The sequence below is a fragment of the Melozone crissalis genome, unplaced genomic scaffold (genome assembly GCF_028551555.1).
Source record: "Melozone crissalis strain CALT ecotype California unplaced genomic scaffold, PUWL_Pcris_2 ptg000042l_1, whole genome shotgun sequence".
In the NCBI taxonomy this organism is placed as follows: Eukaryota; Metazoa; Chordata; class Aves; order Passeriformes; family Passerellidae; genus Melozone; species Melozone crissalis.
Window position 1 is genome coordinate 46,903,835 of NW_026535820.1, and position 27,173 is coordinate 46,931,007.

A 27,173-nucleotide genomic window follows, 5' to 3' on the forward strand; every position below is an offset into this window, starting at 1 on the left:
GCTAATTTATTGAACAAATAATATACATGGCTTGCTAAACTGCTGAAGTCCTTCTGGAAGTGAAATAATTCTTTTGTAGTCCAGACACATTGTATAATGCAATTAGATGCTAGTGATTAAAAACAACAAAAAAAGTAATTGGCAAAATCCTTTTAAAACAAATATTTTCTGTAGTGGAGAGGAGGATGGAACCAGTTATTGCAAGCAGAAGGAGGAAAGAAATTTGAAAATTAAGTCAGGGGTTCTGTATCTGCCTAAAATGGGATTTCTACATATCTACATACAAGTCATATCCCTCCTACCCTTCAAGATGCCATGGACTTTTCTGCAAAATTCAAAAAATGAGGATGTTTTTTACTATCCAAGCTTAATTAAAGTTATGGAAAACCCTATCTTAAAGCAAATAATTAATTTCTTAAGGCAGCTTAAGTTATCTTAGCTTTAGAATTTGCCATATTTACTCAGATGATAGTATCTTATGCCAGATACCTGGCTTCTGAAGTCTACCAATTTCTGCCGAGTCGTTTTAACAGACCCAAAACCAGCTTTAATTAAATGTTTTGCTTCATCTAACATTTGTAGATCTTTCTGTAATTCAAAATAAAACCAGTCTGTGATTTGAATGGGGTTTTCAAAAAATGCCTCCCACAGATTACCATAATTTATTCAATAGAGTAATCTCCAGGCAAGTATCAAGCTTTTTTTGACTGTCCATATTACTACTCAAGTCTTTTGCAAGAATATAAGACTTAAAGAAGCAATGAAACTCCCATTTCCCCAAAAGATTACATTCACACCAGCATAAAGAAGAGGGAAGATGGATAATAGTATTTAAGAAAGTAGCTGACACTGCCTCCTCTTCCCAAAGGAATAAAAGAGCATCATATTTTCATTTTTTCCTCAGACAATAACCTATCAAACAGAGGCTTGCAGCCTTCAATATCTAATCTTTGGAAAACCAATATTAAATATATTTAGGTATACATTTAGAAATTGTCATGAGCCAAGTTGAAAAAGCTCTGAAATACAGAGCAGGTGATTAAGAGAAATCAAATTGTTGAGAAATATTTATTTCTATGATATGTGTGCTAATACTAAAAATATTTAATAATGTTTTCAATAATGCAGCTAGTCAAATGGTGTGTATCCTTGACTGCAGTAATAACCTGATATTAAATTTCAGTTAATTATCCTAGCTGTCCTTACCATGTAGTTTAAAGTGTAACGGGTCTACTCATTTAAAAAAAAATAAAAAGCCCCAAACCCTAAAAGCAATATTCTGTACTCATTCAAACATTATAGACATTTTCCATCATTTTTCTTGTACTGAAGTTGTTTAAGACTACCTATTGATTATTTCACTTGACCAAGATCATAAGTAGACTTATAATCTGTATTTATTTTGAATCATTCAATCATGTGTAGCTGGAAAAAAAAAATGTGATTCAAGGACAAGTATCAAGAAGAGATTTCCCTGGACTTGTTTGTTGATTTTACCAATAGACACAGCAGTATTATGAAATAAATGACAATGATAAGTGTGTCCCATAAGAAGCAACAGATGAATAAAGTTTAAGAAGAAAATCAGTGGTGACATTCAGCAATTGTATCTATGTGAGCAAGTCCCTCTACAGTAATATAATAACACAGATAAGCTTTATAGAATCTCATAATAAAATAGTTTTTCAACAGAAAAAAAATTTAAAAATGGGGGGAATCAATACATGTCACTTTTAATTAATATTAATGCTATGATAATTTGGTGTAAACAGCTGTGTTAACTTTATTTAATAATTCATCTTCTGTTAAAAAAAAAACATTTACTTCTCTTTGATTTTATTTAAAATTTTCATGCACAGTTTTACAAAAAAAATTTTAAAACTGTTGGTAATCCTGTATGAAAAAGAAAATGTTTCCTTTTTCTTCATGGAAGACTTCTTATGCAGATCTTTATGCAGAAAAATGTTGTAATATCTCCAAGTTAGACTTCTTTAGGAAATGACAAACAGTAGCATATCCTCCCAATCCCTGGCACAAGAGTTGCATATACATGAAATTTTAGCCTGGGAAGTCTGCCCTCAGTAAATGCATTTAATGTGTGGTCATGGTCTTTTCTATGCTTTCACTCATAGCCATCTGCTAGGTGGGCACTGTTCCCATTCACAAGTGAATTGGAAATTTTCCTTAGAGTATTCATGGCAAAAAACAGGAAAAAATTAGCCAAGGCTTTCCCCTTCTACCAGAATCTCTTTTCTTTTTTCTGCTTATAAACCATTGACATAAAGGCCTCAGCAGACTGAGAAAGTATGTCTCAGAAAACAATTTCTGAAAGGTAGAAAAACATGCAATGAAAACCAAAATTCCTGCTACCAGAAGGTCTTGTTGCAACGGCACTGTAGAGAATAATAACTAGCTATGGTGAGAAAAGATATAAATAAGAAAGTATCAGTGTGATAGGACATTCTTCACAAATAAAATTCTATGGCAGGAAATAACATTGGAGAATAAACTTTATTCTAGAGATAAGGGACGTTCTTCTAGAGATAAGGGACATTCTTCATTTATGGAAACACTGTATGAGTACCAGTGTTTCCATAAATGAATTTGCTAATCTGAATTCCTTCATATCTGTGTAATTAGACATCAGTGTAATTAGATACTGTGTAATTAGACCAGCAAATAGATTCCCAAACACCTTTGAATGCAGGGTCTTAAACTAAGCTGAGTAAACTAAAACTATGGAAAACAAAATGAGCAGGGATCTGCCTGTGAAGATTTTGGTTACAGTGTTAACAAACCAGTAGGTCTGAATTCACCAGTGAAGTTACAAGGAGGAAAGTTGAAGTTTCAGTGAGTATATGGTAAAAAAAGGAGCTTATGGGAGAGCCATGTACCTTTCTTCCTCACATACAAAATTGCTATTTTTCTTTGCTGTGAACTGTTTGATTCTGTAAGAGGGTGATGATGACAAATCTTCTAAACTATTTCCATGGCTTTTGTCTTTATATCTTCCAGGCAAAACAGAGAACGAAGTGAATTAGTGTAACTGTGATTAACTTAAGGGCCAAAACTGAATTTTCTCTTTTGGTAAAGAACAAAAAAGAGGTTAAATTACCTTTTGAAAATGAAGGAGTACACAACTGAGGCAAAGCAGTGATGGCTAGGAAAAAAACATGAATAAACCTACTAAAATGGGAATTGGTTCTCCAACCATGATTTGATAACACAACATTTTCATTGCCTAAGAATACATTCTGCCTTCAACACTGTTCCTACTTTATTGCATTTTATATTCAAAAGCCAAGCAACTTATTCTCAGAGCACTGAAGAAGAGAGCATTACTAATGTTAATACTGTGAGAGATTATTTAAATCAATTTCTGCTTCTGGGAGTCAGAATGGGCTTGCAGGTTTTGGGAAGCTCTACATTTCCAAAATGACACTATCCCACACAGCACTTTATAAAATGAAATGCAACCATGCAAATGGAAAACAAAACACTATAATTTTCCTTCCTTCCTTCCTTCCTTCCTTCCTTCCTTCCTTCCTTCCTTCCTTCCTTCCTTCCTTCCTTCCCTGCCTCCCTCCCTCTTCTCTTTCTTTCACCCTACTCCTTTTTAAGATTCCACTGCTTTGGGTTGATACTATAAGAAAAGAGACTGGTTTATACCAATTTCCATGTTGTGTGTATAATGTATTAATAAAACTTTTTAAGTATTTGTGGACCCTCTGACTTTTGCCATTGCTTTTTGGCTATGGACATCTACAAGTCTTGGGTTCTCCCTTCCCCTTCAGGCTGGAATGCCTCACTGCCTAATGCTCATTACCATACAGCATCTCTTAAAGCATACTACAGAAAACACAGAGAAAAAAAGCATTTTAACATGCATTTGGGAGAACCCAAATATAGAAGGCTAATGAAAATATGTTTGAAATCAGGTCACAGCCTTAATGTTGTGTTCAAAAGACAGTCTCTGCAGAGAAACACGGCTCTAAAGAAAACTATATATCCAATGAGTTTTTCAAGAAGGCTCTGCTTAGGAAGTGTTCATACACATAGGCTTGTGCATGCAGCCTGGAGTGAGTCTCTCAGTAAATCTCATCTCATTTAAAAAATATTTTGCATGAGGTACTCATCTCTAAATAAAAGCAGACAAACATAATCAAATAATTCTGGAACTTCTATCCATTTTTCCTCTGTCCCATAACTTTTCAAGAACCAGATTGTTTCTTATTCTAAACCAGAAAAGTGATTTCATCCGATATATGTTGCAATTATTGTCCACAGAAAAAAGTTAAATCATTTCTTCAAATCTTCATCCAGTATCTAGATGTTGGATGGTACCAATTTACCTTTTGGAAGGATAATATCTTTAATATGTTGTCCTGAGGTGACTTTATGACGCTGAATTGTATCCTCATTCATCTGTTTAGCCCAGAAATAAGTTTTGCATCTTTAAAAGTAGATCTGAGAGTGAAGGAAGAGAGAAGGAGAAGCAGTGGATTGTCTGAGACAGCTGCATTCAAAAACATAAAAATAAGAGCTTTAGCCTTCCTTCTCACAGTCTGTGTTGCCTACAGCATGGACAGCAGGAGAGAGCTCTCCTTTGCTTTTAGTTATTTTTTTCAGCTAGATGAGGCAGAGAAGTTCCCTGGACTGTGGCTTTTCTTTTTTCTTGGAACTGGTCAGTCCTGTTCTGCACCAAAACCCAAAAAATCACAGCGAGCTCACGGCTGTGGCCCACTGGGGCCTGGGACATGGCATTTTCCAGTGCAGTAGGGACTGATAAGAGATTGAGTGAGCCAAGCTACACTCCATTAAAAGGACTTTCTGAGTTTACCATCTCTGCAGAACAGTAAGAGATTTTATTGTTTAATACGATTCAATTTTTATTCTTGTGAATACTTTGCTTGTTAAATAAACAGGTTTTTTCCACTTTTTCTCCAAGGAAATATTTTCCTGAACCAACTGGAGGATGGGCTGCTCGAATATGCTTTCTAGAGGGACCCCTTTGGAGGGTTCCTCCCAAATTTGTCCTAACTGGAACTTATGTATATTTATATTAGTAAGGATTAATTATTTTCTTGTCACAATGTTTAGACAAGGCTAAGCACATATCACAGTGAGCTGTAACAATCTCACAAGAATATTTTCAGCAATTATCATAACTAGATACAACTCAGGAGTCCATCAAGGGATACTTAACTGGTTTGAAATAATTATCTAATCATAAAGACTGTGCATAATTAATAACAAACAAAATCTGCAAATAGTCAGCTGTCTCCCATTAATCAGTACTGTGTAAATCATCTGTATCATCTAGTTATGTAAAAATTGTGTGAAGAGCCTGAGGAAATAATAAAATTTTACAATGATGTCTTGTGCTAAGTACTCCTTCAAAAGGAATAAACATTGAAAAAAAGTCCATGATGATAAGATGGTGGAAATGAATAGCCCTCTTTCAATAGCAGGCAGATAGAGTAACCTAGCTCATTTCCATTCCTCTCATTGGACTCCTCCTGATTTTCCAAAAGACCGAGTCAGGATCAGTGCTAGGAGCGAAAACAGAGTCCCTTCTTTGCCTGAAATTCTCTTAAACTCTGCCTGGAACACAAAGACTCACAAGGCCAGAAAAAACATGAAAGAACAAAGATGGCATGAAAAATATCCTGACGTAGATTTGGGGTAATAAATTGAATTTTATCCTTCTGTGATTTTTTTTTTAATGTTTCTCATGGCATTAGAGAAAGTAAGATCAAAAGAGGCAGATATTCCTTAGAAACACAAAAACTACAGGAGCTGACTTTGTATCTTATTCACTTACTTTGCTCCCTTATTTTTTCTAACTGCTGTAATTCCTCTTCTCTTGATTATACATTCTAATAAGAACATTCCATTTTTAACCTTACTTAAAAACCAAACAAAACAACTCTCCCAAAACCCCTAGAAATCTGCTTTCTCTAGCTGAAAAGCCGATAGAGTTATCATGCTTTAAGAAGCACACAGATTCCCGCTAATCCATTTCTAACAATTGTTTAAAAATATAGACTATTCTTCCTATTCCTGCAGGAATACATAGCTCAGACAGATTTTTTGTCAGTAAAGACAGAGGGAATGTTTTAAATAATCAAAAGTAAACTTCTTCTGAAATGCATTATTTTCCCACTCCCAACACACATTGCAAATCAATATTCATTCTGTGTGTTTTTCCCAGCACATCCTCTGCACAGTGTTCAAACAATCTTTAATGAATCCTGCACTCTATACTTATTCACTATGGCTTTCTTTGTACATTCAGAAAGGGACACACGACTGAAAATTACAGCAGACAGAAATATAAGGTGTGTTAGGAAGAGATAAGTTATTTTCAGAAAAGTAATTTCAATTACTACTAACAATCTGTGCCAGGGTCGCTCTGCGGGCTTCAAAGAGTTCTTGTAAGAGCAAAGACAATGTTTTACTCACTGTCAGCAACTGTAGTTATGCAGGAATTAGCTGATATGAACCACCATATAGATGAAAATAGCATTTATACTTGGAGTGCAAAAGAAAATGAGATGCTCTGTTACCTAAATTAGTTGAATTAAATTTTCATTGCCCTCACTGAATATTAATCACTCACACAGTTTGTCTTCATATAGCACCCAAAATCTTCTCTAGTTCTTATACATATGTACCTCAAATCCCTTTCCTTTTGCATATATTTAGAATCATATATCACAGAATGAGAGAGTAAGCTGGGTTGGAAGGAGCCCCCATTCGAGTCCAACTCCCGGCTCTGCACAGCAGCAGCCCCAAGAGTCACACCATGTGCCTGAGAGAATTATCCAAATGCTTCTTGAGCTCTGCCAGGCTGGTGCTGTGATTACTTCCCTGGGCAGCCTGTTCCAGTGCCCAAACACCCTCTGGGGTGAAGAAAACTCTTCTAATATCCAACCTAAACCTCCCCTGACACAAGTTCAAGCCATTCCCTCAGATACTATCACTGGTCACTAGACTGAAGACTTCTCTTCATCTTCCCCTCAAAAGAAAATTGCAGACTGCAATCAATGAGGTCCCCCCTCAGTCTCCTCTTTTCCAGGTTGAACAGAACAAGTGACCTCAGCCACCACTCATAGGGCTTCCCCTCAAGGCCTTCCAACATCCTTGTTGCCCTCCATTGGACATTCTCTAATAGTTCAATATAAACTGCACATATTATTCAAGGTGATGCTGCCCCTGTGCAGATGGAGTTAAGGGTTAAACACAATACAGTCTAAAGGAAGAGGGAATGATGCTGTCAAAGAGAATACTACTGTATATAGTATTGCAATTTACAATTCTAATAGTCCTTGTATATTAGTTTTACAGAATGTGTAAACTCGAAGCATGAAAGTATTTTCCTAAATACAAGCTTTTATTTTTTTTCTGTTTAAGTCAAAAATCTATACCTGAACAAGCCAACCCCTAATCTAAACAGCACCACCTTAGTGGTCAAAAATTATTGCAATATCTGAAGAGTGCACCTTATGGTGGAGAAATGCAACGGTATTTACTTTTTTAAAAATTATTAACCAATAGTCCTTAGGAGCTAAAAGGTAGAGTTGCCTGTCTCAAACACTGTTAAGGCCGCAGAAGGGAGGAATTTATGCTAGGAAAGTGCCAATTCCAGGCCTGGCAGAGGCTTGGCAGAGATCTGGCTAGTTCATCCTGTTCAAGGAAATCAGACAAAATTCCCCCATTGAGAGACTGTGAGAAGAAGCAACTGCTCATATGGATGTCATTGCTCAAACAAAGGTTCCCCCAAGTTATGGGAGAGATGGAATCTGTCACCACCATGACCACAACAGACCCCCACACCGGCCTGTGTGGATACATGGAACTTGGGCTGTATAAAGGTGGTACAAGGGCTCAGAAGATAAATTCAATGATGTCAGACCGAGGGGGAGGTTAACAAAGCTTGGAAAGAGGGATAGGCGATTGATAATGGGTACAGAGAATGCAAAATTGAGGGATCACAAAGATATTTGGCATAACTCCCAAGATAAGAAAGAAAATATTAAAACCATCTCAGCAACTGTCCTGAAATCAATTCCAGCTGGGTAAAAGGTAATTCCAGCAGTGGGAGATTGCAACCACTGAGTCAGGGACCACCGACCCAAGAAACCCACTGACTCAAAAGAAGAGAAAGAAAGACTGAGCACGCAGATTAATTACATAAGGAATGAGGGAATAATTTAACCAACAGAAGATAGAATACTAGTTATTAAGGAAATTGTGTAACATGTAGCCAAGAAGTATTACTTTCCCTGTTTGCTAAAATTTATAAATAGTGAAAAGATTTGATAGTGGTGGATTCTGTGGACTCAGCACCTCTTTCTGCACAAAACCTACCAGCAGAAGACTGAGCTGAGTCCCTTGTCTCACCACCAAGAACCCCAAAATGATGGAGAACACCACTCACCTCTCTCTCCCCATCCCTCTTTTCCTCACTTCTGTGCCTCATCTCCAGCTCTCCCTCTGCTCTCTCTCCCTCCCCCACACCATGCCAGGTGTTCTGCCTCTCCCTCTCCCTTTTCTAGTTCTTTCTGACTCTCTATCTCACATTTATTGTTAAAAAACTCCATATGGGTGACTTTGGCATATGGTCTTGTTTGCACCTTAATTTGAACAGAGGCATATTCTGCTTGTTGTATCTTAAAATTAGTGAAAAGAAAAATTCACTCTGTCCTTTTTTATGTCTAGAGGTTTGCGAATGATAATATTTAGCATCCTAGTCAGTTGCTTTATAAATGCTTATGGGCAAAATCCAAAATTGTACTCATTATTTCTCATTATGACTCTTAAGAAAGAGGAAAAGTTTCATGGATCCCAAGCATGAGAGTTGCTATCCATTTTTTCTGTGGAAGAGATTAAATCCAAAAAGTAGAGCATAGGGTGCAAATGTTGATCAGAAACTATGTTAAGTCTTCTTATTTTTTAACCAACTGAAAAAGAGGTTAATGGGTATATTTCTTCAAAGCTTAAATACATTTCTACTAACTACTTTTCTTCATAAGTTCATTTGCTATTTGCTGAATATACTTTGTAAAGTCAAATGATGAGTTTTGGACTGTGCCTGGCTCTTGTAGTTCATCATCAGAAAGAAGCAAATTAGAAAATCTCTGCCTGCATTCCCTTAATGCAAACTGGTGATGCAGTCTGGGTAGGAATTATTGTCTTCTGTCTCTGTTACATATATCATTCAATTAAGTCTTCACTATGTTTCTGTGGAACTTCTATGTTTTTAAAGACACATATTTATTTCTAGACAGAAGATTCTTTGTCTCATTTGTTTTCATATATAGCAAGGTACTAGTTCCTAATGTAGCATCCTATGACACTCCTGTGACAATTCAGTTGAATTGAAAGCATATATTAAAAGTGCTTCCATGTATTCACAATTCACCCATTGAATTTTTTAAATGCATCTTGCTTTTTAGACTATTCACATTTCTTCAGGACGCATCAGAGCAGCTGAGCTACGCACCAGTTCATGGCAAGTTGTCCTAAAGAATCTCAAATTATCTGAATCAATACCAAAAAGCCAAGATAGCTGTCCACAGACTAACTCATCCTTCCTGGCCAGTGGAGGTCCTTCAAATAGAGGTGATATAACATTTCTTATAACCATAACAATTCTTCTGGTGGTACAAGAAACCAACACCATAAAAAGTTGTCTTTATTTCACTCATGGCCCGTTTGCCTTCAAACTAAAATGAGTGAATGGTGGCCAACAACTACTTTTCCTTTAAGTTCAGGAAAGTCAAGTGCAGGTAATGCTTGTTTTCTCATATTTTAGTATAATCTTTTACTTAAATGTAAGAATGTTTTTACTAAAAAAACAAATATTTGTGAGAGATGGATTGTTTGTTTCTTTTCTAAAAACACTATGACAGGTATTTACTGAGCATTTACAACTTATTTTTGGTTCACTGAGCATCATATCTGTAAAACTCTGTACTAAAATTAAAAATATTAATAGAAATTTTAGCACTAACTCAGATGGAAGTTGTTTTGTTGCTTTTGCAACTAGTAATTCAAGGTCACACATCCAAATTTTCTTATTTTCATCTACGTAAAAGGAACAGAAAATATGGACAACAGACAAAATAGTATCAAAGATATGTTGAAAACTTGTATTAAGTGTTCAGGGAATCAGAGAAAGACATTTTTAGATGAAAATGAGACTGCTAAGACAATATGAAAACTTATACTGATTACTTATTCCATGCTTCATTACTTAATTAATCTACTACTCGCCTAAACATACTTTCAGAATACATAGCACATCATAATAAAAGTGACCAGGGTCTGTTTTGCTCAGTAAAAAAAGTATGGGAAAGGAAGACAGCTAAATCTTATTACAGCAAAGCTTGTCTCCTGCTGACATGAAAGGGAACTGCACAGCTAAAGCTCTTCAAAGGTTTTGAAGATGTACAGCATTGTAATAGTAGTCAAAGAGATCGTGAATTTGGGAATGTGTCATCTGATGAGTCCCTCATATCTGAATGCCTTTATTCCACCTCTCTGTGTTACACTTTAACCTCCTCAAAGAGATCATGCCAGTGTCACACCACTCAAGCAGCAGCATCTTTAACCATGAGTCACTGACATAAATCACACTTGCTTTTTTAGCACACCAGAAAAAAAAACAACTGGCTTTGTTCCCTATAAGAGATTTTTCACTTTTATGTTAATGTGATAAAAGAAAATACAAAAGCAAACCAAAAATATTCAACATTTAAAAGAGTATAAAAAAACTTGACATTCAATGACATTGAAAAAGACACCTGTAACATTCAGATCCTTAAAACAGTCTTCTCTAATTTGGCCATACATGACTGACACAATGAACACTGCTGCTATTTAGACACAGTACGAACAAAATGGGATATAGTAAGAAAAAATTAATATTATCTATATTAAATTTCTCAGTCTATGAGCAGGTGCATGATTGAATGTGTTCCCTTTTTTTTGTATGTTTGAGGATGGAGCATATGTAAGCATTTTGTGTAACCTTTTGAATGATGCAGACGTGCACTCTAATATAATAATCCTGAACTTATAAATTGAATTAACTTGTTACAAAGCAAGAAAAAATCTGTAACTTTTAAATCTATACATTCAGACAGCATTTAAAGCCTTAGAGACATAAAAAATCCCAAGAATCCCAAATTAATCCAGGGCAAGACTAGCTGTGCAAAATTTTCTTGATAGGTCAGCTGGTTAAAAAACTTAAATTTTATTTCTGCAGTTTCTAGTACTTGAATCCTCTTTTATTTTTTCACTGAGTTTAAGGTAAATTTTGCTTCCCAACTTTAGGTTAGATACTGTCTTCAATGAGTGCTAACCAAATTAAACATTTGAATTTCATCATCCTTCCTCATAATTCAACCAGTTCCATCAGCATCTATTTTTGTTAGGTTAAATTCATAAAAGAGCATCAAAATGAGGACATAATTCTCACTTTCGTATTTTATAAGTTAGGCAGCAATGAATGACACAGTCAGTCAGAGCTATCAAATCCTAAAGTAAAAAAAACTTGGTTCTTGTTCCTTATAGAGGAATACTTCTTTATTTTTGATACAGCCAAGTGGTAAAAGAAGATTATGTTTTTGAGCTGACTAATTGGAAATTATTTCCATCACAAAAATTTAATTTTCTGTTTCATCAAAGAGCAAATAAATAAATAAGCATTGCTGGTTTTCATGGACTATGATTTTTTAAAACACAGAATATTTTGTAAATGGATTCAAATGCATAATTTTGAGACAAGTTCAAGCATTGCCACTCAGAATGAAGCAATTTTTAACTGAAAATTAAAATAACATTTATGCATTCTTTGAGAAAAATCAAAATCAAAATCACTACATTATTGTGAGAAGTGACATAAAGAGTGCATTAATTGTCTAATCTTTATCAGCATAATTTTTAAAATGTTAAGTCTGTAATCTGAGTAGAATATGTAAGTATAATTTAAATGTTACAGCTAGCTTCCCCCTATTTTGTAGTTTTACAGTTTGTGGTTTTTATTATAGCTTTCCTATTTAAAGTGCTTTCCCACCAACCCAATTTTTTTCTTTAGGTTTAGAAATTAAGTGAAAGAATAGATGTTAAAAGCCATTATGCCAGACAACAGGAATAAGAAGATATTAGAGGATCTGCCTTACCCGAGTCTCTTACTCTTCATCTAATTAAATTAAAAATACTTAAGACTATATGTATGAAGAACAAAGTATGTGATATAGTAAGAAAAATGAGACAATCAAAAAGTCAGTCAGGTGGATGATAATAATAGAACCTGACTGTTTGAGTACCGTTTAACTGGCTTTATCTACTTTAGTAATTGATTGCCAGACACCATTCTTGACCACTTTTACCAGGCTAATAGCACAACATGTTTAGATGATCCAACCAATTCTTAGTTCTCTTTATGCTTCATAGTTGGGAGTAATACAGATCACTGAATAGCATTCTGAGAAATACTGAAAGGAATACCAAGAAAATGTTCCTTTGGGTTTTGGCTTTTTTTGCTGAAATACTTATAAACACTGACTTAAATGGTTATAGACTGCAAAGGAGCATCAGACATTAGAGAAAAATGTGTTTATAGAAAAGAAAATCAAAATTATGGTGAAATAATTTTTGTTATTTACCTAAGACAGCACAAACACTTCATTGGACTTGAATGAACAAAACACATATACGAAAACACAAGATACTTACTTGATGACTAGCCAAGACCTTAGAAATGTGTTTTCCACCGAACAGTCTTGCAAGCCTCCACTGAAGACGCCAAAATCCTGATTCAGTAGCTTTCACTGAAACAGAACAACAAAGTTTTAAACATGGTCAGGAAATATTGCTTTTCTTGGCATGATACTGTAGCAAACAGAAAACAATATAGACATTGGACTTTCCTTTGCAGAAGAACATAGAGATGTTAAGATGTGTATCCTGGTAAACCCCTAGAGTCTGAATTACGGTAATGCACGGATTTTTATTCTTAAGCAGGTGTTCAAAACTGGAACTCTAATTGAAATAATTAAATGTACAGCAGCGGTATTTTCAAGGTTTGTAAGTAGCTTGAAAATAACACGCAAATTCATTTTTCATGCCAAATACCAGAAAATGAGTTAATTTGAAAACCTTTTGAGTACAATCAAATTAATTACTGTCTTAGAGAAATAAAGAGGCATTGCTTCTGAAACTTCAGAAATCACTAAAAGTACTCAAACAATAAAAATAATCTAGTCCTGATTTTGGAAAAATTTAGAACTAAATCTGTTATAGAGATTCTTTTTCTTCATTTATATATGTTGCTTACCAGGGCTCCTCGAATATGCCCTATATCAATGTAATCTCATTTAACAGTTTTCATAGTTATTGTCACTTAACTAATCTCCCAGTACATGATGCCAATAATAATAAATGCATCATCCAAGAAAAAGTTAAATAAAGATGTATTAAATCACCAAGAAATTATTTGGCATTGTTTTTGTAAGGACCCTATCAGAATATCCAATGACATATATGTACATTCCTAGTTAGTGTGAATCCATAATTGGAATCTAGTTATACAATATAAGAACTGAAATAAACTTACCTCTTACCTTTTTTTTTTTTTTCACTTGATAAGCTTTAGTGTCTATGGATCTATGACATTGAAACAATCTGCTTCATATGGAGGACAAGTCAGTTTTAAAAAATATGTGAGACAGAGAATTACCCACTGTACTGTAAATTCTACTAGTAAATATGTGAACTTGCTTTACCAGGAAGCTTTGTTAGCTTTATTAAAATGCAACGCTTGCTTTAAAATACTCATGAATCATTCATAAGAAATAGGAAAACTACAGGCAAGCCTAACCCTTGGTTTCATATGTAGGTGTTTTGTTTTGCCCCCCAACAAGATATCATTTTTCAAGTCAAGAAACCTTGCTACTGACACACAAGTTTTCAAATATACCCTAAAGTCTGTGAACAAATGTTCGGGTCAAGTATCATCAGAAATTGCAAAAATGGGTCCACAATAATGTCACTTTTACTGCCTCTCATTTGCCTCCTTGTAATATAACTGATATCAGAAATCTCTAGTTACCCCAGAGAAACTATGAATAGTAACAGCTAGAAAGCCAGCAGCACCTGCATTGCACAGTGTAAACCATTTATAGATAAAGTGCCAACTGTCCCAGAAAAAGAGTGCTGATACTTGGTTATAACTGAAATGTGTTACCAGTGACGCGGCTTAATTGCACGAGGGCCTGTAACTCCTTCATACAACAGAAAATGTATGAGTTTGGATTAGTTTTTCCTTTTAAAGTATTATAAGATTTGCAGTCCGGTCTGGTTTTTTCCACTTCAGAATTTGTAAATTTCTTCATTGCTAAATTCTGTTTTAACATTTGCTATTGTTTTCTGCCTTACATCCTCTGATCTCTCCCTTCATTTCTTTCAATATTTCACTGGGATAATTGATCTCTGGCTAGGGTTAATCTTACAGGAACTGTTATTGATATCTTTATGAATTATAATTCTATTAAGAATGACCACTGAGTTGTTCTTTGATCCTGATGTGTTTCCTACGAGTATTAAGGTTCTGTTGAAACACTGAGATATGTATAATTCATCATATCATTACTAATAATATATTAAGCTCATTTGATTGCCATTGTGATTTCAAACAAATAATACATTGTAGTTATTATTAATATTAATATTATTAACATTAATTTTATTGTCAATACTAACCATCAATTGCTGTTGTCATTATTAATTAGTTTTAGAGCTTTTTTCCTCTAAGCTACAGTATTCACAGTGACTAGAACCCAACACATTAAGCCATTGTGATGTTTTTATTTTTTTACTTTTATTAGTGTGCTTTCTTAAGATCCCAAATTTGTCCAAGAGTTTTTCTTCCTGCTCTGCACTATTTCTGGGAATTCACAACCAATTTTTTTCCTTTTGATGTGATGTGTAATTAACTACCTGGTATAGACTGGTAATGATGTGCAAGAGTCCATTTTTCTTTTTCTGGGTTTGCAAATGTTCTGCTCAATGGCATAATAAATAAGCCTAATATGCATTATAAATACTAAAATGTATCATAATAGGGGAAAAAAAAAAGCTCTTGATATATTAGAAATTACAAAATTTTTGTTCAAAGGGCAAATGAACATTAGTGGTCAGCTACCAACTTCTTTTAGACAAACATTCAGAGTGAGAGCACATTATAGGTGAGACTGGCTAAATATAGATGCCTAATGATATCCAAATGGAACAGTCAGATATAAAAGTGGATTCTAATAGTTGACCTTTTGAGGTGGTCATCTGGCCATGAGTAAATATCACATGACATCCAACATGACATTAAGGCAGCTAAATCCCACTCAGCTATGCTGTGATGTTTTGAAACCAGATTTGAGATGAGTCCTGAGTATGCCAAGAGCAGTGGAATGAATTCACTAGAAAAAATATCTTTCCCTTTTAGAGGATGACTCCAAGAGGTGGAGTGTCACAGATTCTCAAGAGGAGATTAAAAAATGGCAGTGAAATTCTGGTGATTTTGAGACAATAGGAAAAAGAAAAAGAAAAAACAGGAAGAAATAACCCCAAAACCAAAAAAAACCCCAAAACCAAACCACCACAACCAAAAAAACCCAAAAAAACTAAGGGACTTTATTAACACAGCAAGCGTGCTTTCCCAGACTAATTTCCCCTTGATTACTCAACTGAATAATGTGCTGGGCCTACTGCTAGCTCTGCACTCTGCCTTCCAAAGCTGGTGAAGAATGCAAATCTCCAGCTTCAGGGTGAGATGTTCTTGCCCTTTAGAGCATGGGATACAAAAAGATAATCTTAGATATGTCAGAGTTGGGTAGCATACACAAAAGGACTGGTGACCTGAGAGGATGCATACAACCACAGATTTTGTAACTCCTCCCTCCTCACTTGCTTTGAAGTGCTATATATTTGAAGATACTTTTTCTTCTAGCGTTCTTAACATTAAAGGGGATATTTATCTAGAGAAGGCAGCTTAATTACAGAGAATTCATATTCCAGGATCATTTAACATTATTCTCAAAGTAAGTGAGATTAATGCTAAAGAACACACAATAGATTTTTTTTTAGTTCTGCAAAACACCTACCAGACTTTCAAAGAAAAATTACCTCAACTCTTACCTCTCACAAGCAAAGCAATCCTTTGTAAAATTCCTCATCAAGCAACACCATATGATATGCTCAAAATTGTTAATAAACTAATGCTCAAAATTGTTAATAAACTAAGGTAATAAAAATATGTAGCAAATTTCAGTTGCACACTTCAGTCTGTAAAGTTTATTTACACTAAATAAATTTCATGTCTAACCACATGGCCCTGTGATGCAGTGCTGTCATTGTCATTAGGTAAATAATAAGCCATTACCTCTCCACAGAGCCTGTACAGTCTCCATCTCTAGAATTATTCAAAACCCCGTTTTTTTGTGGGGCTCAACCATCTGCTGTCAACCAAGTGGTTTGAGAAACCCATTGGTCTACAAAACCTCCAAATTTCATTGATATTAATACAAATAAAATGTACACACACACCAGGCCATATATTGTCTTTCCTTGTAAGGGATATATTCTGTATTTCCTTGTAAGGGATGATAATAATTAGGTAAATATTTTCCTTTTCATTGTTTTATGAATTTTTTTGGCTGAATTCTGAATTCCATGAAACTGGATGGGCAAATTCCCAGTGAATTTCATGTGGAGAATTTTTATCCTTTTTGCATTAGACAAAGCACATGTTGAAATCAGGATTTTTAGTTTTTGATCATATAAGTTCATGTGATTGCCACTGTGTTTTGAAGCAAATGTTTCCATATGCACTAAGGCATGTACAGGCGTGCCTAAACTGAAGCACTCTGCACACCTGAACTTTAGTAAGGCCTTCAAAATTATCTCCCACAACATTCCCCTTGAAATCTGTGAGGAATGGCCAGTACCCCAGGTCCTGTGGAGCTTTTCAGAAGTACCTTGCAAGTTGGAGACAGGGACAGAGAAGAACTATCTGAAGTTCAACAAAAAAAATTGCAGGGTCCCTCACTTGGAGGACACATGGACCAGGACAGGCTGGGGCAGCTCTCTGAAGAAGAACTTGGGAGTTCTGACAAACAACAAACTGTTCATGAGCCAGCAGTGTGTCTTTATGGCCAAGAAGGCCAATGGTACCCTGAGGTGCATTAGGAGTAGCATTATGGGTCAAGGGAGGTGATCCTGAATCTCTACTCAGCCCTGGTGAAGCCACTTCTGGAGTGCTGTGCCCTATTCTGGGCTCCTCAGTACCAGTGAGACATGGGGCTCCTGGAGCAGGTCCAGCAGAAGGCTGTGAAGATGATTAAGAGATGGGAACATCTCTGTTGTGAGGAAAGGCTGAGGGTATCAGGCCTGTTCAGCCTCAAGAAGAAAAAACAGATGGGACCATATACATGTCTATAAGTATCTGAAGGGAGGATGCCAAGAGGATGGAGCCAGGCTCTGCTCAGTGGGGCCAAGCAATAGGGCAAGAGGCAGAAATGGATGCACAGGAAGTTTCACTGGATAAGAGGAAGAACTTCTTTATTGTGCAGATAGCTGTGCATAAGAGAAGACAGCCCAGAGAGGTGGTGGAGTCTCGCTCACTGGAGATCCTCAAGAGCAGTCTGGATGCAACCTTGTGCAATGTGCTCTAGGATCACACTGCTTGAGCAGGGCAGTTGTATCCCATAGGACCCACTGTGATCCCTTCCAACCTGTCTCATTCTGTGCTTCTGAGAAACAGGATACTTGTGGCTCAAACAGGGGCACTCATGCCTGGGTAAAAAGCTGACTGAATGACTGGGAGCAGAGAGAGGTGGTGAATGGAGTTGCATCCAGCTGGTGGTTGATCACAAGGGCTCTGTACTCAGACCAGTTCTGTTTAATCCCTTTATTGATGATCTGATGATCTGAACAAGGAGATTGAGTGCACTCTCAGTTTGCAGATGACGCCAAGTTGTGTGACAGTGGTCACAAGGGTTGCAGGTGAAGAGAGAGACGAGAATGTTGATTCCATGTTCAGAAGGCTTGATTTATTATTTTATGATATATATATATTCTACATTATAACTATACTAAGAAGAATAGAAAGGAAAAGTTCTCAGAAGGCTAGCTAAGCTAAGAATAGGAAAAAATGAATAACAAAGATGTGTCACTCGGCAGAGAGCGAGACCCAGCTCTGCCGTGAGTGGTCAGTAAATCCAAACATACACAGGAGAGCAATCACGGATCCACCTGTTGCATTCCACAGCAGCAGATAACCATTGTTTACACTTTGTTGCTGAAACTTCTCAGCTTCAGCAGGAAAAATCCTAATGAAAGGATTTTAATGAAAATATGTCTGTGACAAAGCTAGGCAGGAGTGTTGATCTGCTTGAGGGTAGGGCGGCTTTGTAGATGGATCTGGAGAAAATGGCCTCAAGTTGCACCAGGGAAGGTTTAGATTAGATATTAGGAAAAAATTATTCTCTGAAAGATTGGTCAGGACAAGCCCTGGCAGGAATAGGCTGCCCAGGAAGGTAGAATCAACATCCCAGGAAGTGTTCAAATGATGTGTGGATGAGACATTTCGGGAGATGGTTTAATGGTGAAAAAAGTAGTGCCAGATCCTAAGGGTATTTTCCAACCTTAATAACTCTATGATACTGTGTGGATGCCTAATACAAGAGAGGGTGCTAACATGCTCAGCATTAGCTTTGGGATGAACTTGGATTCAACAGCAGGTGATTAAGAAGTTTTATGTTTAAATAAAGTTCATATTAGGAGATCTGATAGAAAGCAGAGGTGTCATCTTCTGCATAATACAACAAAAGTTTTCAAATGCTTCTGATTTCAATTATTTTTCATGTGAAACTATGAAAAAGTCAGTACAGACAAAAAAAAAGAGAAGTTATGGACAGCTGGATCCAGTATTTCTTTGCTAAGGCTTTTGTTTCTACTGTCTCAAAAGTGAGTCATCTATTAAGTCAACATTAGAACTCAGATCTCATTTGTATCTGTCTTTCTTTAGGACTTGAAATCTGAACAGGCCAGTATAAGCAGCTCTATCTGCAGGGTATAAGAAGGAATTCTTAGTATGTCTTTAGCATTAACATTTCTTACATTAACATTTCTTACATTAACATTTCTTACAAAGCATCTACTGACATCTTACAAATCTTCAGTGCTAAAGGTTTTCTAAAGTAAAAATCGTAATGGATTTTTACACACATTACCTTTTAAGTCTTCTTTTGTGTGGGAAATACTTTCTGCTTGACGTCTAAAACATTGAAGAAATGGTGCAGTGGAGAGCATTTGACAACTCAACAATCAGAACAGGTCAAAACAGCAGTGCTCAGAAAGCTTGCTGAAATATCTGAATGTGTTGTTATTGTTTTGTTTGTTTTTAGTATTGTTCTAGAAGTCTTATCACAACAGAAAAAAAAGACTGACAAAAAAATGGCCCTAAAAATGGAGGAAATGGCAAAAGTTAGAACAGGCTTTCTATATGTCTACAATACATACATTCTCCTTCAGTAGAAACCTGATGAATATTTTTTAGGAATGGAATTAAACCTTAGCTTACATACTGGATACAATTAAAACAGCTTTTTCATAGTGTTATTTCAGATAGGGATCTGGGAACTGAGGAGAGGAAAGGAAGAAATTATTTCAAAAGAGGCTCGGAAAAAATGGCTCCAACACAGGACCAGAATAGTGTAAAAGAACATCACTTACATTTAAGTATTTACATAGACGCAGAAAGGTGATGTTGACAGATTCCCCAGCATTTTCAAAAAAAGTAAGTTCTGTTTAAAAGGTCGCAATTGGACAATCTGCAGAATAAATCCAGAGAGTAGAAGGGGACTTGATCTACTAGGAATGTATGGGGAAAAAAAAATCTAGCAGCTTTAAATTGTCCTTTAAATTGTAAGTGTATTAAACAAGCAAAAAAAAAAAAAAGTGCTGTAAACTGGAATATAGACATATTTGAATAACACAAACAACAGTGTGTTTATATTTTTCAACACTGTGATAGCATAACCACAGAATAGGCAAGCATTTTGCTTAAGTGACTAATTTGTGTAGAGAGTAACTTACTAACAATTACTTACGCAAATTAGGAGGAGAGGCTAAGGCAACTGGGGTTGTTTATCCTGGAAAAAAGGAGGCTCACAAGAGACCCTATTGCTGTCTGGCAGGATGGGGATTGGCCTTTCCTCCCACAGAACTAATGACAGGATAAGAAGGCATAGACTCAGGTTGCTCTGGGAGGGGAGGTACAGCTTAGGAATCAGAAGGAATTTCTTCATGGAACAGGTTGTTAAGCACTGGAATGGACTGCCCAGGGGGGAGGTGGTGGAGTCACCATCCTGGGAGTGTTAAAAAATGACTGGACACAGCACATAGTACTTTGGTCTAGTTGACAAACTGCAGATCAGCCAAAGGTTGGATTTGATGATCTTGGCATCCCTTTCCAGCCTTAATGATTCTGTGATTCTGTACAGCATTGAAATAAAAAATCATTTTATATACCTAAAGAAGGAGCTAAAGAAATAAAAGTGAACTTTGACGGCATTCTAGTACTTTCTAGAAACATGAGGCACACTATATAATAAAGAAGAAAAATGTCATCTATAGGAGAATGTCTAAAATTCATCACAAAACCAGAAAGTAATCACAAAAAGGGGAATTTTCCAGACACAGATTCTTGCAAAGAATGAAACAGGTATGAGTAGTTAAAATATTAAATCAACAAATACAGATAAAATTTTTTCCGGAATCTGAAATTATATGAACATCAAATTTTAATCAGTAGAAGGAGAAAGGGAGTTTAACAAGCTTAATGGGAAAATACATGGATCTAGAACTGGATTAACTACCAGCAGTGAAGAGCAAATTAGTAGTACAGAAAGAAGGATTTAGGCCACTGGTACACTCAGGGAAAGCATTCAAGTGAATCTCTAAGAAAAGAGATATTATCAAGAAAAAAAACCATAATGTCAAGAGTTTATACTAGAATCTTAGACAATATAATACAAATGATTTAAATATTAGTGCAAAACAAACACACACAGGGGCAGAATTGGAGGAAAGAAGGAAACAAAGCAAGAATATAAAAAACCATGGTGCAATTGCCGTGTTATACAGCATAGTTATTGAATTATAAATAACTTTAAAAATTAAAAACAAATATAAATAATTACTATAAAATAAGAAGAGATAATTCAAAATATCGATTATGAAATTCAGAACAGTTCATAAGGACAGAAGAATCAAGTGAATCAAAGTAACTTCAGAAGGGGAAAAAAGAGGGGTTTACCGACAGCTGTATTGTTGAAACCTTCCCTGTAACACTTTTGATTTGGATGACTGAGTGTTCCCCCCCACGCCTTCCTCCTGCATTGTGTAGGAAGCAGTGTAGCTCCACACAGATGCAGCCCCACACTTAGACAATATACTCTGAGACAACTGCCCAAAGTCATCTTGCCAAAGCAAGCAGAGCCCAAGCATTGGGCCCAGCCCTCGTTAGCTCACAACGATGGCTTTAGACTTGATTGCAGCTTAAATGGTTACACTGAAAATCAGCACAGTTGAAATTTTCCCAGTAAGTTGACACTAAACTTTCCCAGGAAATGGAATTTCTTGAAATGCATCACAAAGTTCCTTCAACTCTGAAAACACCAGCTAACATTTTATTTACCTGTAAATCACTGAAACAGTAGGAAATTTTTTCATAAATGGTTTTGAAGAGGACACTAAGGAAGACTTGATTATAGAAAATACTTCCACAGCTGCCTTGAAAGCCTGAAGGGACTTGCACTGTGAGGGATGTTGTCAAGGACAGAGTCTCAGCGTCTAAGTCAAACATCCTTACATCTCATCAACATATAAAATATACATCAAAAGTGTGTGTCAGAAGGATGGTTCCAGACATTTTCAGTCGTGTCCAGTGACAGGACGAGGAGTAATGGCCATAAACTAAACCACAAATAGTTCCCCCTAAACACAAGGAAAAACTTTACACTGAGGGGTGGCAAAGTACTGCCAGGTAGCCCAGAGAGGTTGAGGAATCTCCCTCTCCTGAGATATTCCAAACCTGCCAGGTGACCCGTTCCTGTGTCACCTGCTCAAAGTGAACGTGCCTTGGCAGATGCTTTGGACTAGATGGTTTGGACTAGATGACTTCCAACATTAGGTACCTTCCAACACTAATGATTCTGTGATTTTGTGATCTCAAGCAACAGAGAGAGAGACTGAATGAACTACATCTTAACAATATATCAAAATTGAAAATAAAAATCATCTCTGGCATCAGAAACCATAGTTCTGATGCAAAGACTTTCAAAAATAGTGATAAATTTTGCAGCTGAAATAAAGGCAAAAAGATTCAGAGCAAAACCTTGAGCCTCATCAATAATGACAGTAGAGTACCAATTAAAAGTTATCTATGTGTTCTGAAAACTAGATTGCACCTGGTCTGTTTGAATGCAATTAACGAAGCAGACTACTATAAGTAGCAGGAAGCAGCAAGAAACTTTGCAAGATGAAATGAGTACTACAATTATCAAGGTTCTCCTTTTCTCATTTCAAAATTCTGAAATAAATACTATACTAATAAACCCAAACTAGACTCTATTATTTTATCTCAATAGTTTTCTTTGATAAGGCAATTGATTTTTTAATTGGAAAAAAATACAATTGGTCTCACCCATCTAGATTTTGATGATTAGCATGATAAAATGTTTTTAGGAGTTGCTACTTAAATCTAAGAATATGTGTATCAGTGAAAGAATTTTAAAATTACTAAGAAGAGGGTAAACAGAGAATATTAGGTTAGTGGTGAAGATTAAGGTTAGAGAAAAATTCCTATTCTGCTACCTCAAGGACTTCTTTTGGGACTTGTATTTTTCATTTACCTTGCCTGAAAAATCAAGATTTTTGAATAAAATACAGTTTAAAGAAAAGTGCAAGCAATATATTTAGGATTTACTGTCAGATGACTGGAACATCATAACTGGAAAATTATACAATTGGAAACGATATTTTTCATCCTGAAAAAGACATTTAGCTTCTTTCTACTAAGGAATTTCTAGTTTCTTTCATTGTTTTACAACAGTTATATTTGTTTTTACAGTTACACATATTTTATTTACAGTGTTTATTTGTTTTGATGCAGTTTTACATTCCTGCATCAGAATGGAGGAAAAAACTGAAGAACTGCCTTACAATGTGTCTGCAAATCCTATCTCCATTTCTGGCATATATCCTCCAGAGGTTATTTGCATTTTGTAGTATCTATATGCCAGAACTGTGCTGGGTTTTGTCCAGCAATGAAATGACTTGAGAGTTCTGACACTTCATCCACAAAATTACACAAACTACAGGGGTACCAAGATAGTTGACATTTCAGGTATGTTTTCTTGGGGAGACCTTTCAATGGCCTTTTTCTCTTCATTTCACTGCTGTTGCTACACTAAACAAACTTGAACAAAACTCTTCAAAAGGGATAGTATAAAAACATGACATCACTGCTGTGTGCAAAATCTGCTGCCATTGTGTTGCCTTTTTCCCAGCCTGGAAATGAAACTCAAGACAATTTTAGTAAAGAGGTAATAATACAAGAGCAGATCTTTATTTGAAGGCCTTCAGGGGCAGTTATGGAAAGATGTCCACAAAAGCCCACCCCTACAAGGATGAGTATATTTTTATAGGTTTTTAAGAAATTAGTATAGTTGATAAAAAGCACTAATTAGGAGTGATGCAATCCCCCCCCATGTCAAGCTCCTTCTCTGGAGCCCCCCTGAGCACCAGCTGTACTTTGTCCATGAAATGTATCTACCTCAAAGAGCTGTTCTTGGCCTTGGCTCCCAGGAAGAACCAAGATAGCACCCGGGCCTTGTATCCTCTGGGACTTGGAGCTCTGGAATTTTTGTCTTTCTGCCTAGGGAAAGGCTATGGAGAATTACTGGGAAAACTAGGCACTTGTTTTGAAAAAGGCTACAGAGCTACAAATATATGTGTGAAGGATACAGAGAACATACAAAAGAAAAAAAGGCAAAAAACGAATGGCATCAATTGCAGGATTAAATTACTTGGGGAAACCAAACACTTGGTCAATCATGATGCTTTTATTTTAATATGGCAATGAAATGTTCCTGCTAAATTTGTTAGTTGTGAGTAATGGCAAAGCTGGTTTATGATTAATTTTCATTACCATATTATTTAGCTCTATGCTACAAAAAATTGTACCTAATTTTATATCTAAAATCAATATTCATCTCAACTAGAAAGGAACAGCAATAAACACCTGCAGCACTTGCTCAAGGACAAATGAGGCAAATCAAACTTATTTCTTTTAACATGATTCAGACTCAATTTGTATCAGAAAGCAGCATCAATATATCTTACTAGCAAACACATCCTCTGAACAAGTACAGCAGAGCCTTCCTAAAAATCTAATACAATTTGGAGTTTTTACAGTTTTTGGTCATAATGGCTCACACTGTTATATAAAGACTTTCAGTAGCCAACAAAAGGTCATAATTTAAAAAGAAAAATATATTTATGTAGGCCTACATCATCTGAATCTATGTATTTCTGCGTACATGGAAATATTTAGGTTTTAAAAAGTACCAAGAAGAATTGTGTTCTGAACGATCATAGATTTAGCCTCCTTATTGAACAAACAACAAACAAACAAAAAAAACCAAACCAAAAACCAAACGTCCACCCAGAGTATCTAAACAACATAATATTTTATTTCTTTGGTCATTTAATAGGAAACCTAACATCTTCCCCATGAAAAGCTCTTAAGAGCAAAAGACGAGAATCTCATTATTTGGACTGCATACAGAAGGGAAGGAATAGTTAAAAATGTGATGAGGCTTCGTGTTATTCAAAAACAAAATCACTGTTCTCCAAGAACATTTTTCATTGTATAACTAGATTGTTGTTTGCTGCAATGACTATATAGTAACATATGAGAGAGTAAGTGCTTTCCAAGCTGTTATTTTATAGAAACAAGGCATTAATATTGATTCCTACATGCAACACCAGCTTATTTACAGAAGAGTGCCAAGAGATTGGTTTTCTCTTTCTCCCTATCTCTGTTTCTCCTTCTTTTTTGGTGTTATGATCACTGTATATTTCTATGCAAAACCAAGAAAGAATGGAAACTGATTTGATACAGTTACCAGAAAATTCTGCTTTGTACAAGTACTCAGGAGCAGCAGCTGTTTCCAATAGGCAGGTGGATAAACTATAGTCCTTTTTTGCCAGGACTAAATTGTAGTAATGAGAATCTGAGTGGAGACTCCTTGTTCAGACAATGCTCATTTTAATTGTAATGCCAGCAGGCCTTATAAGAAATCAGGCAAATAATATGAGTACGCTTGAGTCCCTTGTGAATAAATTACTTACGTAATTCACTTATGTAATAATATAGTGAATCTGAAGTTACCTAAACTGCTGAAGACTATGGAAGATTAGAGAGTCCTTTCTACTGGAAAGAGTATGACCTTTCCTTTGATTTATCATGCAAGGAAAATAGTTTTGTGCCTGTGAATTGAAAAACAGCAACTGGCTGACCTCCATATTTTAACATACCAAGTAGTGTTTTCTGACTAAGCAATTACCAATTGTTCCAAAAGAAAAAGAAAAAAATATCTTTGAAATGAAATTACCAGTATATATCCTTGCTCAGTGTCAAGAAATTTCAAGTTTGCACTGTAAAATGTCTTCATGGCCATAAAAATATGGATTCATTTTCAGTTCCCTAGGTGCAACTATTTACTTTATAGCTCTTAAAAATTCTTTGTAGCACCAAAAAGAATTGTCATGGATTAATCAAAGCACTAGATAGAATGGCTCATTAGAATGGCATACAGAAGAAAACCCAGTGAAACCAAAACATGAAGAAGTGTTATTACAGTGTAGTGGCTCAAATGAAGAAATGAAAAAGCTTCATTTTGGCAGTATGGGTTGAAAACTGAGTTCTTCAATAAGGTCTCCTTTCTTTCAGTTTAACGAGATTCTTAACACTGATTTCAGTGCTACAAGCATGCCAAAAGAGAATGCTGTACTTTCAGGGATCATGTTGTTTGCTATGTATTATATTTTTCCTTACCACAGAGGTGAAAAACCAAATCGAATCAGTAGTTTTCCACACTGTTATTGGATGTTGCACTATCTAATGCTTTTAATGAGGAAATTTATTTATTATTTATTAAGCTTTCATAAAATATTATTAACTGGAAAAAAAACTGTCCTGTAACCCTTAGTGAAATAACCTTTCCCAGACAAAAGGATATTTGCAATGCTGCTTTAGTATTATTATATTACACTTAGTAAATGTAGCTGAAAGACTACAGTCCTATTGTCTGAAGCATGCATACATGTGTGATCCTGAAAGAAAATGGAGAAGGGTTCCCTTCTTAAATGAGAATGCATCTAATTGTTATGTCACATGACACAAACCTGTTTAGGTAAATCAAAACTAGTATTGTTTAGATATAAAGACTCAGTAAAATAAAATGACATTAAATTTTATTGTTTAAAAACTCACAGAGCAAAAAGCAACCTAAGTAATTCTACACTGAACTTACATAAAATGCAAAGAGAAAGTACCCCACCATTATTTTCCAAGTTATCTCCTCCTTGGTGCCCTGGAGAATGGTCTCATTGCACAAAAGAAAGGTGTTGATAAGGAGAAAAGCAAGCACATCATACCCAGACTATCTTCTCTGCTTTTGAAGACTCAGGTTTAGAAGGGAACAAAAACAATTACAATTTTTGTTAGCCAGTGCTATCTTTATAAGAATATATGATAAAGCCATGCACATTTTTAAGAGAAACACTTTATATAAAATCAAAACTGTGTTGTTAACTAGATTTTTACAAATTATCATTTAATAACAAAATATTTCATTTAAACTGCCCTGACAGTAATGCGAGATCTTGCTTTTCCTCATTTGTTACCATGCTGGCTATGACAATTATCTTAAGGAGTTTCAGGTAAAGCTACAGTTCTAACTGGATTTGTTAAAAGTGTATGTCAACCCATAACATCCTTTGTAATTTATGTATTTCTTTCTCTAATTGGTAAGGTT

At 35.6% G+C, this 27,173-nt stretch overlaps 1 protein-coding gene across 1 annotated transcript in view; it reads right to left on the reverse strand.

Annotated features, from left to right (window-relative positions):
- Positions 1 to 27,173, reverse strand: part of CDH18 (cadherin 18) — a 481,117-nt gene that overhangs the window by 360,567 nt on the left and 93,377 nt on the right. Inside the window, exon 2 of the mRNA XM_054284627.1 lies at positions 12,748 to 12,842. The gene's annotated coding sequence lies outside the window, so the exon portion shown is untranslated. The remainder of the gene's footprint in view (positions 1 to 12,747; positions 12,843 to 27,173) is intronic.